Source organism: Balaenoptera physalus (assembly GCF_965194825.1).
Source record: "Balaenoptera physalus genome assembly, chromosome: 15".
Classification (NCBI taxonomy): domain Eukaryota; kingdom Metazoa; phylum Chordata; class Mammalia; order Artiodactyla; family Balaenopteridae; genus Balaenoptera; species Balaenoptera physalus.
The window spans coordinates 72779338-72797514 of NC_138894.1; the positions used below are offsets into that span (position 1 = coordinate 72779338).

The window sequence follows — 18177 nt, forward strand, 5'->3', positions numbered from 1 at the left end:
GTGGAGCTTGAATCCCTCACTCCTCAGGGAAGAGATCCATACCTTTGTGATCAATTTGATTGTCAATAACCACAGCTGGGGTAAGCCTTCTCCTTGGTGAGACCATCCCTCTGCTTCTCCTACCTGTCTCAGTTCTGTCCTTTTACACTTTGTGGAGAAAGCTCTCTGTCATCCAGTTTTCACATCTACTTCCAAGGGAATTATTCCATATGTAGTTGTAGATTGGTTGTGTCCATGGAAGGAGGTGAGTTCAGGATCTTCCTACATTGCCATCTTGAGCCCTCCCCTTAGTGATTCTTTTCTTGGAAATAATCCAGTCTAATTATAAGCCTGTCAAAACAATTCTTCATTTCTATTATCGTGTGTTTTATTTGTAGCATTTCCATTTAACTTTCTTGTAGTTTTTATCTCTCTTCTGATATTTCCCTATTCATGCATATTGTTCACCTTTTCCACTACAGTTGTTAGTATATTAATTATAGTTGTTAAATTCCTTGCCTGTTCCTTCCAGCATCCGAGTCATCTCTGGGTCTGTTTCTGTTGATTACTCTATCTCTTGTCATGTGTTGTTTGTATCTTGCTTTTTTGTGTCTCACATTTTTGAATCAATGTTTGACATTGTATATAGAATAGTAGAAACTGAGGTAAATAGTATTTATTTCTGGAAATGAGAATATATCTTATTCTGGTTGACTGTGTGTATGGCATTGAGTCATCTAGTCAAAAATTGAGATTCCTTTAGTGCATTACTATTTTCAATTTCCTCTGTGTTATCCTGTTTTTGGTGAAGGCTAGGATGTGAGCAAGTTTATTTCAGTATTTCTGGTCCAGTCTAAGCTTTTGGACTTTCCCATATGCTTGTACCACAGAGGGTATTTCTTTATACACTCTTGCCCTTTCTCCATTAGTAGACTGCTATTGCTTATTATTCAATGTTTGCTAGATTGGTGTTGGCAGCAATGTTGTTTTCTACTGTCCTGGCCCAGCATCAGTCTAGCTTAAAGTTTCACAATATGGTTTTTAATTTGATTTTAAACTGGGAGTGGACTATCACACATTTAAGAACTGTATATAATTTAAAATTTGAGACTAATATTATTTAATACTAATAAATCCCTTGTTATGTGTCAAGCCCAGTTCTAAGTGCTTTACATATGTTAATTCATTTAATTCTTAATGTGATCCTATGAGCCTAAGGTCCTTCTCTCAATGCAAGTAAATTTACTGAAATCATGTACTTTAGATTTTTCAAGTATAGACTTACCTTACATAACAACTGTTCAGTTAAGGACCTTGGGACATAACTGTTGAAAAAATATATCACTTTTTAGACATTTTTTGGTACAGTTTTTCACCATGAAACAAATTAAATAAATGCCACAAAGAAGTAATACTTCAACATTATGATTTTAGGCAAAGACTCATCAATTCACTTGACAGAACAGTTTTTAATCAGTAAATAGCACATGGAACAGATTTGAACTGTACAGTATGTTTGGATGAGCCTCAGATATTTTGCTTTCTGTACATATCCTAAGCAAGAGTAGCAAGAAGAAGTAGCATGATTCTTTAGTCTGATGTATGTGTGCATGATTCCATATGTTTCAAAATGTTCTTATACTGAGCTTCTATTTTGTTTCAATTATTTTTTTCTTTTCACTGTTGAGTGCATTTTGAATGTAAGATAGCCACAATCCACCAAATGCTGAAATATTTATGAACATAATGGTGCAGAAAGAAAACCGTGCCTTCCAAACTACACCAACTACCAGCTGCACCAACTGCCACGTATTATCAGTTTTTCTTTCTCTTCTTTAGTGAGTACAATAAACTTTCTTTAAATTACATTGTAAGTACAAATTTTATTTATTTGTTCTTTTAAAAATTGCTATAGGGCTTCCCTTGTGGCACAGTGGTTAAGAATCCACCTGCCAATGCAGGAGACATAGGTTTGAACCCTGGTCTGGGAAGGTCCCACATGCTGCGGAGCAACTAAGCCTATGCGCCGTAACTGCTGAGCCTGCGCTCTAAGCCCATGAGCCACAACTACTGAGCCCACATGCCACAACTACTGAAGCCCCTGCACCTAGAGCCTGTGTTCTGCAACAAAGAGAAGCCACCACAATGAGAAGCATGTGCACCATAATGAAGAGTAGCCCTCACTCGCCATAACTAGAGAAAGCCCGTACACAGCAATGAAGACCCAATGCAGCCAAAAATAAATAAATAAAATTTAAAAATTGCTATATATTATGTATATGAAATTATTTCAGTGTTAATCGACACTTTTTTGTAAAATTGTTTGGGTATTTTGAAATTCATCTTGATTTTTCTCATTGAACTTAATGGAATGTCTACCCATTTAACATTTTCTCACTTAGCAGGTTTTTGAGGAATGAATTAAAGTTGTTAGGTCCCCAGTGTTCATTGCAGCACTATTTACAATAGCCAGATCATGGAAGCAACCTAAGTGTCCATCGACAGATGAATGGATAAAGAAGATGTGGCACATATATACAATGGAGTATTAATCAGCCATAAAAAGGAACGAAATTGGATCATTTGTAGAGACGTGGATGGATCTAGAGACTGTCATACAGAGTGAAGTCAGAAAGAGAAGAACAAATATCGTATATTAACGCATATATGTGGAATCTAGAAAAATGGTACAGATGAACCGGTTTGCAAGGCAGAAATGGAGACACAGATGTAGAGAACAAACGTATGGACACCAAGGGGGGAAAGTTGGGGGTGGTGGTGGTGAGATGAATTGGGAGATTGGGATTGACATATATACACTAATGTGTATTAAATAGATAACTAACAAGAACCTGCTGTATAAAAAATATAAGTAAATAAAAATAAATAAAGTCGTTAGGTGACAGATAGATACTGTATAACAATAATCATGGGAACTAAGAAGCAAACTCGTCCCTCGACCTGTAAATACTTAAAGAAGTTAGAATTACACGTGGAAAAAATTGGTAGTTATGATTTATATGTCAGTTGGTCCAGTGTAAAACTGCAAAATGTGTATTAAAATAGATATTTAAAACCAGTTATCTGATTTGTTAGTTTTGGTTGCCAGTGTTCAATATTGTTTGTTGGTGGTCAACATCCAAATCCCTCCCTTCTATGATCTCCTTCCATTCCCAGAACTAGCCTGAGTAACACTCCCTTGCAGTTAGGGTTCTGGACATGATTTAGGTTCTGCCAGTGAGATGCACTCCCTTGAGGCTTAGAAAGTGAAAGGGAGATGGAGGCCAGCCTACTTGCCCTCGTGGTGGCTATGTGAGGGCTCTGCAAAAGTGAACTTCAGCAGCTGCCAGAGCCTACTTTCCACTGTGTGTTTACCAGCTTCATGGGACATATTAAAATGCTGACAGCAGTTTCTAGACTTCTACATCTCAGTTGCAGTGGTATGACTATGAAGTCAATAGTGAGGTGATTTTGAAGCCCAGCAGCAGTGTCTTGACTTTAACTACTCCAGCCCCTTTGGTAATTCCCTGCATGACAAACCTTTCTGCTCGAAATAGTTTGAGTAGTTTCTATTTTTTGCACTAAACTGTGACTAACTTCCATCCCTGTGTGTGCATACACATACACACACCCCATGTGAATTTAAAGTTTTATGGGATTATCAATGAAAACTTCCTGGCCACAGGATAGGCACATGATGTACCCCATGAAGCGTACATGGTGTACCTTTGGACAGTGTTTCTTCCAGGAATATGACTTAATCAGGGTTAGAGTTCTTTTAGGAGAATGATATCTTCATAGAGGAATCTACTTCTTAGATTGCAAGAACTAAGGCCTGGCTAAACCTGGAGCTGCTGGAATACACTGCCTGAGGGTGAAGCAGAAGAAATCACAGTTATTAGCTGATGAGTGGGAGAGTCTAGTGATGATGTTTGAACCCGTGGATCCAGCTTTGCCTTAAAGCCACCTTTTGGGCTTCCCAACATGAATGAATATATCTATATCTATATCGATATATCTATATCTATATCTATATCTATATCTATATCTATATCTATATCTATATCTATCTATATATCTGTCCTTGCTTAAGCTACTTTGAGATTGGTTTCTATCCCTTATATCTTAAAAACTACTGCCCATTACAGTATTATCATACCCATTTTACCGATGTAGAAAATCAGGCTCAGAAATGTTATCAGATGTTCAAGGTCATACAACTATTAATAGTAGGGTAGAGAACCAGTGTTTAGCTGCAAGCCTATTATCTTAATAGTTATTCTATACAGCTTTTAAGGAGCTCACATTCTAACAGAAGAAATGGCTATGTGAACAGAAACTTGTGAGAACTGTGGCAAGTGATATAGTACAGGCATGCAGAAAGTACCATGAACACATGGAACAGAGAGTAATTAATTCTTTCCGGGAAAGATTCATAGGAGAGGTCAATGTGAGCTAGGTTTTGAAGAATGCTTAGGAGTTTTCCAAGCAGATAAGATGAATTTTGGTGTTATATAAATAAGAACCCCTGAATCTAAAAATTTAGATATTTATGCCATTCATCTATTGGTGTAATCTGCCTTTAAAAAATCCCTCTCTCATAAAAACCCAAATAACAATAATAACAACAAAAAATCAAAACATTAGTTTCATTGGTAAAGTTTCCTTGTAGAACACAACCTTGACCTATTAGACTAATACTTTTGAATTGAATTGGCTTACACAAACTAAGATGGAGGAGCTAAAATACCTCAAGTCTTCCCCTCGTTCAACTACAGTGCCAGAGCCTATTTCTATAAGCAACACTTAGAAGAGAGAAGGCAGCTAGCATCACTGTGAGGGCTGCTCTGAAAACAAGAGAGGGGACCCCAGGCTGCATATGCATTTATCCTTCTCCAAATCTCCCCATCAGACATATCACCCCCCCACACACACACTTTATGCACCTACCCTGTAGGGAGAATGAGTGAAGGGAGAGGAAAGAAGCTCTCTTCTCTCTTCTCTATACTTCCTAAAACTTTCTATTTTATGGACTAAAATAGAAATTTAGGGAGAGAAAGAACATTGTTTTTCCTAGCCTGGAGTGTTCAAAAATAGAGATTAGTTAATGAGGGGTATGAGTAATGTTTCTAAAGTTTCATGAGAAATGAAGTAACAGGGAAGACCCAGAGAGAACAAAATCGAATCTGTGCTATATATATACATGTCTCTGTCTAGGAAACTTCTATAGAGCATGTCTTAATGGGCCAGAAGTTATTCTAGATTTGAGGGTTTGAAAGGTGAATAAGATGTGGTTCTGAGGGAAACTCATGAACAGTTGTTTTCAATATGATACATTGTCATTTAGGGATCTTCGGATGCAAGCAACAGAAACTGACTAAAAATTTTACTGGTGAAGCTACTAACATGAATAATTCCAGACAAATGTTTCTTTAGAAACTTATAATTAAGGCTAAAGAAAGAAGGTTGTCATTATTGTAAGGGATTTGGGCACTGAAAAAAGAAAACTGATTTCCTGCTAAATTCAGAAGAAAAAATTTAAAAACTCAGATTTTATAGTGATTCTCCTTTGAGAGACCTAGAGTTGCTTAAAATATGTTTTGTTTCTTTAGCTGATTAATATTCTTTATAGATACTGCCTCTCTATTTCTACTTTAGACACTGCTGCTTTATCACAACTTGCTCTTCTGGTTTGCACAAGAGTTGATAAAATCTATCTATCGATCTACCTGCATATCAGTCAATCATCTATCCATCCATCCATCCATCAGAAAATAAATTGGTATAACTTATCTTTCACCAAAGGGGATGAAATATTCAGATTATAATATCTCCTTAATTAAATGGAGCAAGCTTATAGAGACAATATTAAGTGTTTATATATATGTTAAGTACAAAAAACTCAAATATGTCTAAACTACTGATTCTCAACTGGGAGCAACTTTGTCTCCCCAGGGGACATCTGGTAATATCTGGACATATTTTTGGTTGTCACAACTGGATGTGTGTATGCTACTGATATGTGTTACCTAATATTTTGTGCTTGACTTCTTATCATAATGTTTTTGAGATTCACCCATATTATTGTATGTATTTTGTTTGTTTGTATTGATGAGTAGTGGTCCATGGTATAGTTATACCACAATTTTTTTACCCATTCACCTCTTGGTGAACATTTGGGTTGCTTCCAGTTTTGGGCTATTATGAATAATGTTGCTTTGAACATTCAATTACCTGTTTTGTGTGGACATACGTTTCCTTTCTTCTTGGGCAAATACTCAGATGAGAATTACTGGATCACATGGTAAATGTGTGTTTAACTTTATAAGGTACTGCATACTGTTTTCCAAATTGGTTGTACTATTTTACATCTCAAGGTACAAAATTTCAAGTTGTTACACATCCTTGTCAACACCTAGGATTTTCACTCTTTTAAATTTTAACCACTCTTTTGGGTATGTAGTAGTATCACATTGTGTTTTAGCTTACATTTTTCTGATGACTAATAATGTGGAGCATATTTTTATGTGTTTATTGGATATTTGTACATCTTTTTTATGAAATGTCTATTAAAATATTTTGCCCATTTTGATTTGATTGTAGGTCATCTAATTATTGAATTGTAAAAGTTATTTACATATTCTAGATACAATTCCTTTGTTGAATATATGTGTGGCAAAAATGTTTTCCAAATGTATGGATTGCCATTTAGTCTTTAAAAATTTTTTTTATTTATTTAATTTATTTATTTGTGGCTGTGTTGGGTCTTCGTTGCTCTGCATGAACTTTCTCTAGTTGTGGTGAGCAGGGGCTACTTGTCATTGTGGTGCGCGGGCTTCTCATTGTGATGTCTACTCTTGCTGCAGTTGCAGAGCACAGGCTATAGTCGCATGGGCTTCAGTAGTTGTGGTGCATGGGCTCAGTAGTTGTGGCTCATGGACTCTAGAGTGCAGGCTCAATAGTTGTGGTACACAGGCTTAGCTGCTCCATGCATGTGGGATCTTCCCAGACCAGGGCTCGAACCCATGACTCCTGCATTGGCAGGTGGATTCTTAACCACTGCACCACCAGGGAAGCCCGCCATTTAGTCTTCTTAAGTGTGTCTTTGGAAAAAGAGAAAAGTTTTTAATCTTGATGAAGTTGATATTTATCATTTTTTCTTTTATACTTTGTTCTTTAGAATGTCTTGTTTAAGAAATCTTTATCTAACTCAGTGTCACAAAGATTTTATGCTATGTTCTCTTCTATAATTTTAATAGTTTTAACTCATACATTTAGATCTATGATCTATTTTTAAAGTTGATTTTGTATGTAATGGAAGAGTTGGGGTTTATTTTTTCCATAGAGAGATCTAATTTTTCCAGCACCATTTTTTTCTCCATTGGATAGCTTTGGCAACTTCTGTTGAAAATCAAACTATACTACAAATCTACAGTAATTCAAAAAGTATGGTACTGGCATTAGAATAGACAAATAGACCAATTAAATGGAACAGAGAGCCCAGAAATAATCCTCTGCATATACAGTCAATTAATATTTGACAAGGGTGCCAGAACACTCAATTGGGAAAGGACAGTCTCTTTAATAAACCTTGCTGGTAAAGCTGGATATACAGAAAAATAAAATTGGACCTCTATCTTATACTGCTCTCAAAAATTAACTTGCAGTGGATTAAAGACTTTAACATAAGACCTGATACCATAATTCCTAAATGAAAACAAGGAGGAAACTTCTTGATATCAGTCTTGGCAGTTTTCTTTTTGATATGACATCCAAAGCACAAGCAACAAAGGAAAAAATTAACAAGTGAGACTACATCAAACTAAAAAGCTTCTGCACAGCAAAAGGAACAATCAACAAAATGAAGGCAATATATGGAATGGAGAAAATATTTGCAAATCATATATTGGATAAGAGGTTAATATCCAAAATATGTAAAGAACTCATACAACTTAACAACAACAACACCAACGAACAACCCCAATAAAGAATGGGCAGAGGAACTGGATAGATATTTTTCCAAAGAAGAAATACAAATGGCTAATAGGTACATGAGAAAATGCTCAACATCACTAATCATCAGGGACATGCAAATCAAAACCATGATGAGATATAACCTCACATCTGCTAGAATGGCTATCATCAAGAAAAGAAGAACCCTGAGAAAACCATAATTCAAAAAGAGTCATGTACCAAAATGTTCATTGCAGCTCCATTTACAATAGCCAGAACATGGAAGCAACCTAAGTGTCCATCAACAGATGAATGGATAAAGAAGATGTGGCACATATATACAATGGAATATTACTCAGCCATAAAAAGAAACGAAACTGAGTTATTTGTAGTGAGGTGGATGGACCTAGAGACTGTCATACAGAGTGAAGTAAGTCAGAAAGAGAAAAACAAATACTGTATATGGAATCTAAAAAAAAAAAAAAGGTCAGAAGAACCTAGGCACAAGATGGGAATAAAGATGCAGACCTACTAGGGAATGGACTTGAGGATACGGGGAGGGGGAAGGGTAAGCTGGGACAAAGTGAGAGAGTGGCATGGACATATATACACTACCAAATGTAAAATAGATAGCTAGTGGGAAGCAGCTGCATAGCAGAGGGCGATCAGCTCGGTGCTTTGTGACCACCTAGAGAGGTGGGATAGGGAGAGTGGGAGGGAGGGAGATGCAAGAGGGAAGAAATATGGGGACATATGTATGTGTATAACTGATTCACTTTGTTATAAAGCAGAAACTGACACACCATTGTAAAGCAATTATACTCTAATAAAGATGTTAAAAAAAAAAGAAAGAAAGAAAAGAAGAGATAATAATTGTTGGCAAAGATGTGGAGGAAAGGGAACACTTGTACACTGTTGGTGGGAATGTAAATTAGTTTAGCCACTATGGAAAACTGTATAGAAGTTCCTCAAAAAATTAAAAATAGAACTACCATAAGATCCAGCTTTTGGGTATATATCCAAAGAGTATGGAAACAGGATATCAAGAAGATATCTGCACTCCTGTGTTTATTGCAGCATTATTTTACAGTAGCCAAGATATGAAAACAACCTAAGTGTCTATCAGTGGATGAATGGATTAGGAAGATGTAGTATACATATACAATAGAATATTATTCTGCCACTTGCGACAACATGGATGGACCTTGAGGGTATTATGCTGAGTAAGATAACTGAGACAGAGAAAGCCAAATGTTGCATGATATCACTTATATGTGAAATGTAAAAAGCTGAACTCATAGGAATGGAGAGTAGAATGGTGGTTACCAGGGTCTGGGGTGTGGGGGAATTGGGGAGAAGGTGTTAAAGGGTACAAATGTACAACTAGTAAATAAATAAGTTCTGGAGATCTAATGCACAACATAGTGACTTATCTTTTCCCTTTCTTGATGGTATTACTTACAGAAAAGGTTTTAGTCTCAATGAAGCCAATTTATCTATTTTTCTTTTGTCACTTGTACTTTGTGTCATAGCTAAGAAATCATTGTCTAATATAAGGTCATGAGGATTTACACCTCTGTTTTCTTCTAAGAGTTTTATAGTTTTAACACTCATTTTATGTGTTTGATCAATTTTGAGTTAATTTTTGTATATGGTGTAAAGTAGGGGTCCAATTTCATTCTTTTGCATGTAGATATATATTTGTACCAAGACCAGTTGAAAAGGCTACTCCTTTCCCATTGAATGATCTTGGCAGTCTTGTTGCAAATCATTGACCATAGAGGGTATGAACTGATATTTGGACTCTCAGTTCTATTCCATTGGTCTATATGTTATTATGCTGGTACCACACTGTCTTGATAATTGTTTCTTGGTAGTAAGTTTTGAAGTTGGGAAATACTAGTCCTTCCATTTTTTTTCTTCTTTTTAAAGATTGTTTTGTCTATTCTGGGTCCCTTGCATTTCCACGTGGATTTTAGGCTTAACGTTACCATTTCTGAAAAAATCAGTTAAGATTTTGATAGGAATTGAGCCAAATATGTAGATCAGTTTAGAGAGTGTATTAATCTGCTCAGGTTGCCATAACAAAATATCGTTGACTGGGTGTCTTAAACAGGAATTTGTTTTCACAATTATGAAGATTAGACAGCAAAGATGAAGGTACTAGCAGGGTTGGTGTCTGGCAAGACATCTCTCCCTGGGTTGCAGATGACTGCCTTCTCAATGTGTTCTCACATAGGGTTGTTGGGGGGAGAGAGAGAGAGAGAGAGCGAGAGAGAGAGAGAGAGCGAGAGAGAGAGAGAGAGAGAGAGAGAGAGAGAGAGAGAGACTGAGAGATCTTCTTCTTCTCAAAAGGTCACAGTCCTGTATCTGATTAGAGCTCCATACTTATGACCTCATTTAACCTTATCACCTCCTAAAGACCCTATCTTCAGATACAATCACACTGGGGGTTAGGGTTTCAACATATGAATTTTGTGAAAGCACAATTTACTCTATAGCAGAGAGCATGACATCTAAATAATGTTAAGTCTTTAAATCCATGAACTTGGGATATCTTTCCATTTGTTAAATGTTCTTTAATATCTTTCAACAATGTTTGTAGTTTTCAGTGTACAAGTCCTATTCTTCATTTGTTAAAATTTTACCTTAGTATTTTCTTTTTGGTGCTATTGTAAAAGAATTGTTTTAGTAATTTCATTTCAGGTTTTCATTGCTAGTTTATAGAAATACAATTGATTTTTGTATACTGATCCTGTATCCTGCAACCTTGCTGAACTCACTTATTTGTTCTAATAGTTTTTAGTAGATTGCTTATCATTTTTATATATAAGATCATGTCATTTGTGAATATAGTTTTACTTCTTTCTTTCCAAACTGTTCCCACCATCTGCCTCTTCTGTTTTGTTCTTGTCATTCCTTTCCTGTTCCCTTCCTTTAGAATTATTTGATTTTTTAAAGATTTTATTTTAATTTTCCTGTTGAATTTATAGCTTTTTAAAATTGAGGTATAGTTGACATATAACATTATGTTAGTCTCAGGTATATAACATAGTGATTTGATATTTGTATATATTGTGAAATGATCACCACAATAAGTCTAGTTAACATCCATGCCCATATATAGTAGTTATTCTTTATTGCATTTTTATAGGGTTGCCCTGTGGACTTCAATTACATTCATAATTTTCACAGTATAGTTATAGTTCTAGAACTACATATGGTTATATAGAACTAAAGTGCAGTTATAGTTATATGCTTCACTTAAAAGATGGAAATATTATAGATAAACAACTTATTGAATATAATTCCCTGTGCTGCAGAACTAAAACCTCCCTGTAATAAACCATAATGGAGAAGAATATGAAAAAGAATATATATATATATATATATATATATATATATCTGAATCACTTTGCTATACAACAGAAACTAACACAACATTGTAAATCAACTATATACTTAAATAAAAAAATTTAAAAAAAGAAATCTTGCAAACTTATAAACTCATATCTCTTCACCCTTTATGTTATGATTGTTATATGCGGTATAACAACATACATTAAAACTTCATAAAATAGTGTAATACTTTTAGCTTTTAAACAGTTATATGAATTAAAGAATACTAAGAAGAAAAAGGCAAAAATAGTTTTTTTTTGTTACATTTATCCAGATGTCCATTTCTTTCTTTCTTTTTCATCAGTGATGTGTTTATTGCTGTGGAAAAATAAAGCTCGGGTTGGGCAAAGAGAACAGGAATTTATCACCAGGGCAAGTATCAGTTCACATAAGAAAGACACTTTTATTTGTCCAGAATGAATTTCTCTGGAATCCACAGCTAGAAATCAGGTTGTGTTAGTGAAGGAAACAGTGATAAATTGTTCACTGTTTTCAGTAAAGCTGCTTGGTTCAAACATTGGAGGAAATATGGTTTCCCAAACATGCATTTCGGAAAATTACATTTACCCTCCTGATTAACACACAATCATGTATTCATCACAGATGTCTTTGTTTTCATTCAGTTTCTTTTTTAAAATTAATTTTTATTGGAATATAGTTGATTTACAATGTTGTATAGATGTCCATTTCTGATGCTCTACATTTTTTTCTGAAGATCCATATTTTAATCAAGTATGTTTTCCCTTCAGCCAAAAGAACTTTCTTTACCATTTATTGTAGTGAAGTTATGAATCTTCATAGTTTTTGTTTATCTGAAAATATTTTACCCTCATTATTGAATAATATTTTTGCTGGATATAGTATTCTGGGCAGATATTATTTTCTTTCAGCATTTTAAAGATCTCTTCTGATTTACATGTTTTCTGATGAGAAGTTAGCTGTTAATCAGATTGTTGCTCCCCTCTCTATAATGTTATTTTTATATTGCTTTTATTATTTGTTCTTTATTTTTGACCTTAATAAGTTAAATATGATTTGCTTCAGCATAGGCTTCTTTGTGCTTTTCTGCTTGTTGCTCATTGAATACCTTGAATCTGTCAATTTCTGTCTTTTATCAGTTTTGGGAACATTTCAGCCATTATTTCTTTGCATACTTTTAATGCCCCAATCTGTGTCTCTTGTCCTTGTCTGTTAAGTTGTATAGATTATGGGTTGTATTATTTTTCTCTCATGAATATTATTTCCTTTGTTTTAGATGGTAATTTCCCTGGCTGGTCTTGAACTTCAAACTTTCTTTTGTTTTGTTCAGAACTTTTGTCTTAAGCTGAATTGCTTTGAGTCTTTTCTGCATGTGTGCAGATGAGGGTAGACAGAATTTGGGGATTCCCTCTCTGGCTCTTTCCTTTCCAGGAATATGGTAGGTTTTTCCCCATGTGTCTATGTTGCTGCTGTGTAGACGATTCAGACTGCACTTAGGCCAGACTAAGAGTCTCAGAAAAGAGGAATTTATGCCTATAGCTGTCCACATCCCCCTTCCATGTGAACATAAACTCCCCATCAGTATCTGTCTGCTGCTGTTTATTCTCCAGTACCTTCAGGTAGGTTTTCTTCCTCTTAGGTTTTTTTTTTCTTTTATTTACTTATTTATTTATTTTATTTATTTTTTGGCTGTGTTGGGTCTTTGTTGCTGCGCGTGGGGTTTTTCTAGTTGTGGCGAGTGGGGGCTACTCTCTGTTGCCGTGTGCGGGCTTCTCATTGCGGTGGCTTCTCTTGTTGAGGAGCACAGGCTCTAGGTGTGTGGGTTTCAGTAGTTGTGGCTCGCAGGCTATAGAACGCAGGCTCAGTAATTGTGGCACACAGGCTTAGTTGCTCCATGGCATGTGGGATCTTCCCAGACCAGGGCTCAAACCCGTGTCCCCTGCATTGGCAGGCAGATTCCCAACCACTGCGCCACCAGGGAAGTCCTGCTTTTAGGTTTTATCATTGCTTTCTGGCGTGTGTGTGTGTGTTTGTGTGTCTGTCAGAATATTAGTCCATCATGATACCTGGTAGCAAATCTCCTTACCTTCATAAAAATGAAGGATATTTTCAATGGATATGAAATTCTTGGTTGAAAAAGCTTTTTCTTTCAGCATTTTAAATATTTCATTGTCCTCTGGCTTACATATTTTCTGAGAAATCTGTTGTACTTATTGCCTTTGTTCCTCTACGTCTTTTTTTTCTGGCTGCTTAAGATTTTCCCTTTTTTCACTGGTTCTCAGCAATTTGGTTATGAAATACCTTGGTGTGATTTGAGTGTGTGTGTTTATCTTGCTTGAGGTTTACCAAGGTTCTTGAATTTGTAAGATGGAGTTCCCATCAAATCTGGAAAGTCTTCAAATATTATTTCTTCATTTTTTTTCTGGCACTCTTCCTTCTTTTTATGGGATTCTATCTATTGTTAGACTTTTTGATATTGTCCAGCAGGTCACTGAGTCTCCATTTATTTCCTCCTCCCTCTACAACCCCAATCTCATTTTTCTCTGTGAGAAATCTCATAATTCTTTTAGATTATTTTTATTATGATGTCTTCAAATTTACTAATCTTTTCTTGTGAAATGTCTAGCCTATTATTAATCACATCCAGGGAATTTTTCACTTCCAACTTTTTCATTGTTGTAAGTTCCATTCTTATATTTTCCACATTTATCTCACTATGTTAATTTAAAAAAATCCTTAAGCATATTGAGTATACTTAAAATAGATATTTTAGAGTATTTGTCTGTTAATCCAGCATCTCTGTCATTTCTAGGTCTGTTTCTATCGACCGATTTTCCTCTTGGTTATGTGACACATTTTTTTGCTTCTTGACGTGTGTAGTGAAGAATTAAATTTATCCAAAGAGAGGTCTGGTCTTTGTGCCAGTTCCTTGGGGATAGCCTCTAAACCCTTGGGATAAAGAATTTGGTTGGCCCTTTCCCCAGTTCTGGGAAGTGGCCCCTAAATCCTTGGAATTTCCTTAGTGATAGGAATATCTTTGCTGTTCATGGGGGCCCTGATAGTTTATACTAAGTAGATGACTCAGAATGGGGGCTGGCCATGCCAGAATGACCAACTATGTGATTAGAGGGTTGGGATTTGGGCCATGTGATATCAGCCTGACCTCTGAGGAGCAGAGCAGGGCTGGAGATTGAGTTCAACCACATAGCCAGTGATCAATCAATTGTGAATGAAACCTTAATAAAAAATATGGACACTGAAGCTTGGATGAGCTTTCCTGGTAGGCAAGCCACTGCAGTTGTCACACATTGATGTGCTGAGAAGGTAGTGGATCCTGACTCCATGGGGAGAGGACAAGAAAACTTCATGTTTGGGACACCCCCTCAACCTAATCTCTTCTTTTGGCTAGTTCTGATTTATGTCTTTTTGCTATAGTAAAGCTGTAATCATCAATATATTACTTTCCTGAGTTCTGTGAGTTGCTCTAGAGAATTATTGAACCTGAAGGTTCAGTGGGAGCCCTCATATTTGTAGTGAGCTGTTCAGAAGTATGTGTGGCCTGGAGACCCCTGAAGTTACTTGCATCTGAAGTGAGGGCAGTCTTGTGGAGGACTGTGTCCTAAACCTGTGAAGTTTGGCTCAACTTGAGTAATTGGTGTCAGAAGTCCACACAACATGTCTAGTAACTTGGGGGATGTTGGATATTGTGAAGGCTACATTGTTACTTGTCTGTATGTAATTGTCTTCCTTTAAAGTGGGTTGGACATTGTTAAATTACTTGTGAATCATCTTGATCTTTTGGGGGGATTGATTGAACATTTTGTTAGGAAGGTAGTCTTCACTCTAAAAATAAATTATTCCTACCACTAAAGCATGACCTTCTGGGATCACTACTGAATTTCCCAGGTGATCTCTTTCTCTCTCTGACACACACACACACATGCACACACCAGCCATACCCCGATCATCTCTTACATCAAGCTCTTATACTCTGGACCACTATTCGCCTGCCTTAATCACCCCAGTGCCAGGTACCAGACAACTAGAAATAGCCCCTACAACCAACAGCCCAGTGAAAATATTCAAACTAGCCAATCCTAAGTCTGCTTACCTTACCTTGTCCATTCCTTCCTGCAGAAACCACAATAAAGCTCTTGTCCATGATTTCCTGTCACTCCCTCTGCCTACTGACTGATCCTGATTCTTCCCTGTGTGGTCTTGTGTGGCTTGCTGTGTCTCCCATTTCTGGGGATCTGTGAGTATAAACTTCCTTCATGATGGTCATTTCCATGTCTGCATGCCTCACCATACTGATTAAAATAAATTTCCAGTACCATTAAAACACACACAAAAAGTAAATACTGTATGATTATATTATGTAAAGTTCAAAAGCTGGCATAACTAACTATGCTGTCAGAAGTCAGGGTGGTGGTTATTCTGGGAGGGGATGTAAGGAGGCCTGAGGGGAGCTTCTGGTATGCTAGCAAGCAGTTTCTTGACTTAGGTGCTGGTTGCAAGAATGTGTTCAGGTTGTGCAAATCAATCAAGTTGTATATTTCCAATCTGAGCACTTTCTTTATGCATGTAATTCAGAGCAGTTGCATTACTGGTTCCAATTCTCTACCTCTCCCTGTATCCCTGTCCTTTGCCATGTAACTTTGCAATACTTTCCTATTCTGACTCTGGAATCCACGATGTGACTTGATTTGGACAACGGAAAAAGTACAAAGTAAGAGTGTACTAGTTCTTGGCCTGAGCCTCAAGAGGTCTTTTGTGTTTCTTGTCCTCTTGTGCTTCTGTTATTGAGACTGTATAGATATGGTGGGGCTAGCTCACTTATGCTAGGACCAGAGCCGTGTGGAACAGAGCTGTCTCAGCTAAGGTTCTCCATCCAAACCCAGCCTGGAGCAGGCCTCTCAGTTGCTCAACAGATGAATGAGTGAGCATAGTCAAGATCAGCCAAGCCTAGCCTAGGACAGCTGACCTCCATCTGACTCACAGATGCATAATCTGAAGAGAACTGACTTTTAGTGTAGTTTGTTATGCAGCAAAAGCTAACTGATACAGTAGTGGAAAAAAGATGATGAGGACCAAAATTGGGCACAGTTGTAAGAAAAGAGAGGAGAGAATTGAGAAAGGAGAAATTTCATTAAAAAAAAAAGTATTCCATCAAGTTGGGTTTGAAATGTCACACTGCCTATTATCCTGATACTGTATGTTATCAAGAAATATAGGGACTTCCCTGGCAGTCCAGTGGTTAAGACTTCACCTTCCAATGCAGGGGGTGCGGGTTCGATCCCTGGTCTGGTAGCTAAGATCCCACATGTCTCATGGCCAAAAACCAAAACATAAAGAAGCAATATTGTAACAAATTCAGTAAAAACTTTAGAAATGGTCCACATCAAAAAAATCTTAAAAAAAAAAAAGAAATCTAGAATTTCCTGAGTCTGCAAGCCAGCCTCCCAGGGAGGCTATGGCTATTTCGGACAGAGAAGAGGTAACCAAGAACACACAGGGAGGATCTGGGTGTGGGTGGAGGAGAGTGGAGGGGAAGATAAATGGGTTTAGTTTTGGGTAGGGTTGAATTTGAGGTCTCTGAAGGACATCCAAGTAGAGTTGTCCAGCAGGGAGGAAATGCAGATGAGAAGCTCCAGTCTTTGCTGGAGATCTAGATTTGGGTGTTCTCAAGTAGCAAATAGTAAATAAGGAATCTGGGACTGGATCTGGAAAGCCAGTGCAAATACAGCTCTAGGTAGCTGTGAGAGCTGAGCCTGGCCACTCCATGGAGGGTGCTTCAGCCAATATGGGTGGTTCCTACAGGGTGGTCAACTGAAAACTGAAGCCTATTTACAATTTAATTTTTAACCCAACAGGAAAGTGGTGAATACCTCTTCAGCAAGCAGAGGGCATCACCATACACCACCGTGTCCCAGGAATCAGGAAACAACCTCAAACTGGGCAGATGAAACACTATGTACCTTTCATTGGAATAGCCGGTAGGACAGGGCAGGAGTGGATGGAGTAATACTGAGTGGGGCTCCTGAGCGGCAGTTAGTGGGAGCAAAGGGCGAAGGATGAAGAAAGCGCCCAAGAAAGGGGAGGGAGAGCAAGGGAAAGATGGGTGGAGCCTGAAGTAGGGACAAGAGAAGAAAATTAACAGGGATGAAGCAATCAAGGGAGGTGGGACAAGAAGACGAGGAGGCTAAACAGCAGGTGGGAAGAGGAGGCCAACCTGAGAGGAGGAAACTGGATTAAAGAAAGAAGAGGAAAAAAGGGGTACAAAATATATGAAGAAGGCAGTTAAGGAAGTCTGGATACTGAATCAGAGAAGGGAAGAGGAAACAGATAATGAACGAGGGGGTGAAGAATGACAGGAGGGCAGCAAACAGAAGGGAGAGAGAAAGAACCGCGTCTTAGGTGTTGTAGAGCCCAGCTGCACTTCGAAGGGCAACATCATATGGAACTCGATTCATCCGCTCCAGGAGATGGGAGAGGGCGTCCCGCGGCTGAAGCCCTAGACATGAGCCTGAATCTGGGCCAGCTCGGGAAGTCCCGCGGAAGAGGAGAGGCTAGGGCAGACAGACAGGATCACTACTCAGGGTCGAAATCCGTGCTTCCACGCCCACGCTCAGTCGACTCGTCTCTTCAAAGCAGAGAGAAAGCGGAGGAGATAAGGATGGGGAGAGGCTGGTACCTGCCTGGGGGCGAGGTGGTGCGGAGGGGCCACTAATGCCGAAAGTGGCCAAGGAGAGCGGCGCCCCAGCGCAGAAGGCCTGGGGGACGCGGGAAGTGGCTGGAGGCTGGGCCCAGGGTCCAGTGGAAGCTGGCGGAGAGTGAAGGAGCACAGGGAACCGGAGGGGTTGGGGA

The 18177-nt window shown here is 37.8% G+C and overlaps 1 long non-coding RNA gene across 1 annotated transcript; it reads right to left on the minus strand.

Moving 5' to 3' along the window:
- Positions 1 to 528: 528 nt before the first annotated feature.
- LOC309643876 lies at positions 529 to 5077 on the minus strand. Its single transcript, XR_014254120.1, has 2 exons — positions 4998 to 5077; positions 529 to 4930 (listed from the first exon to the last, which is right to left on the minus strand). It is a non-coding gene; the product is annotated as an uncharacterized lncRNA (long non-coding RNA).
- Between the last annotated feature and the right edge of the window lie 13100 nt (positions 5078 to 18177).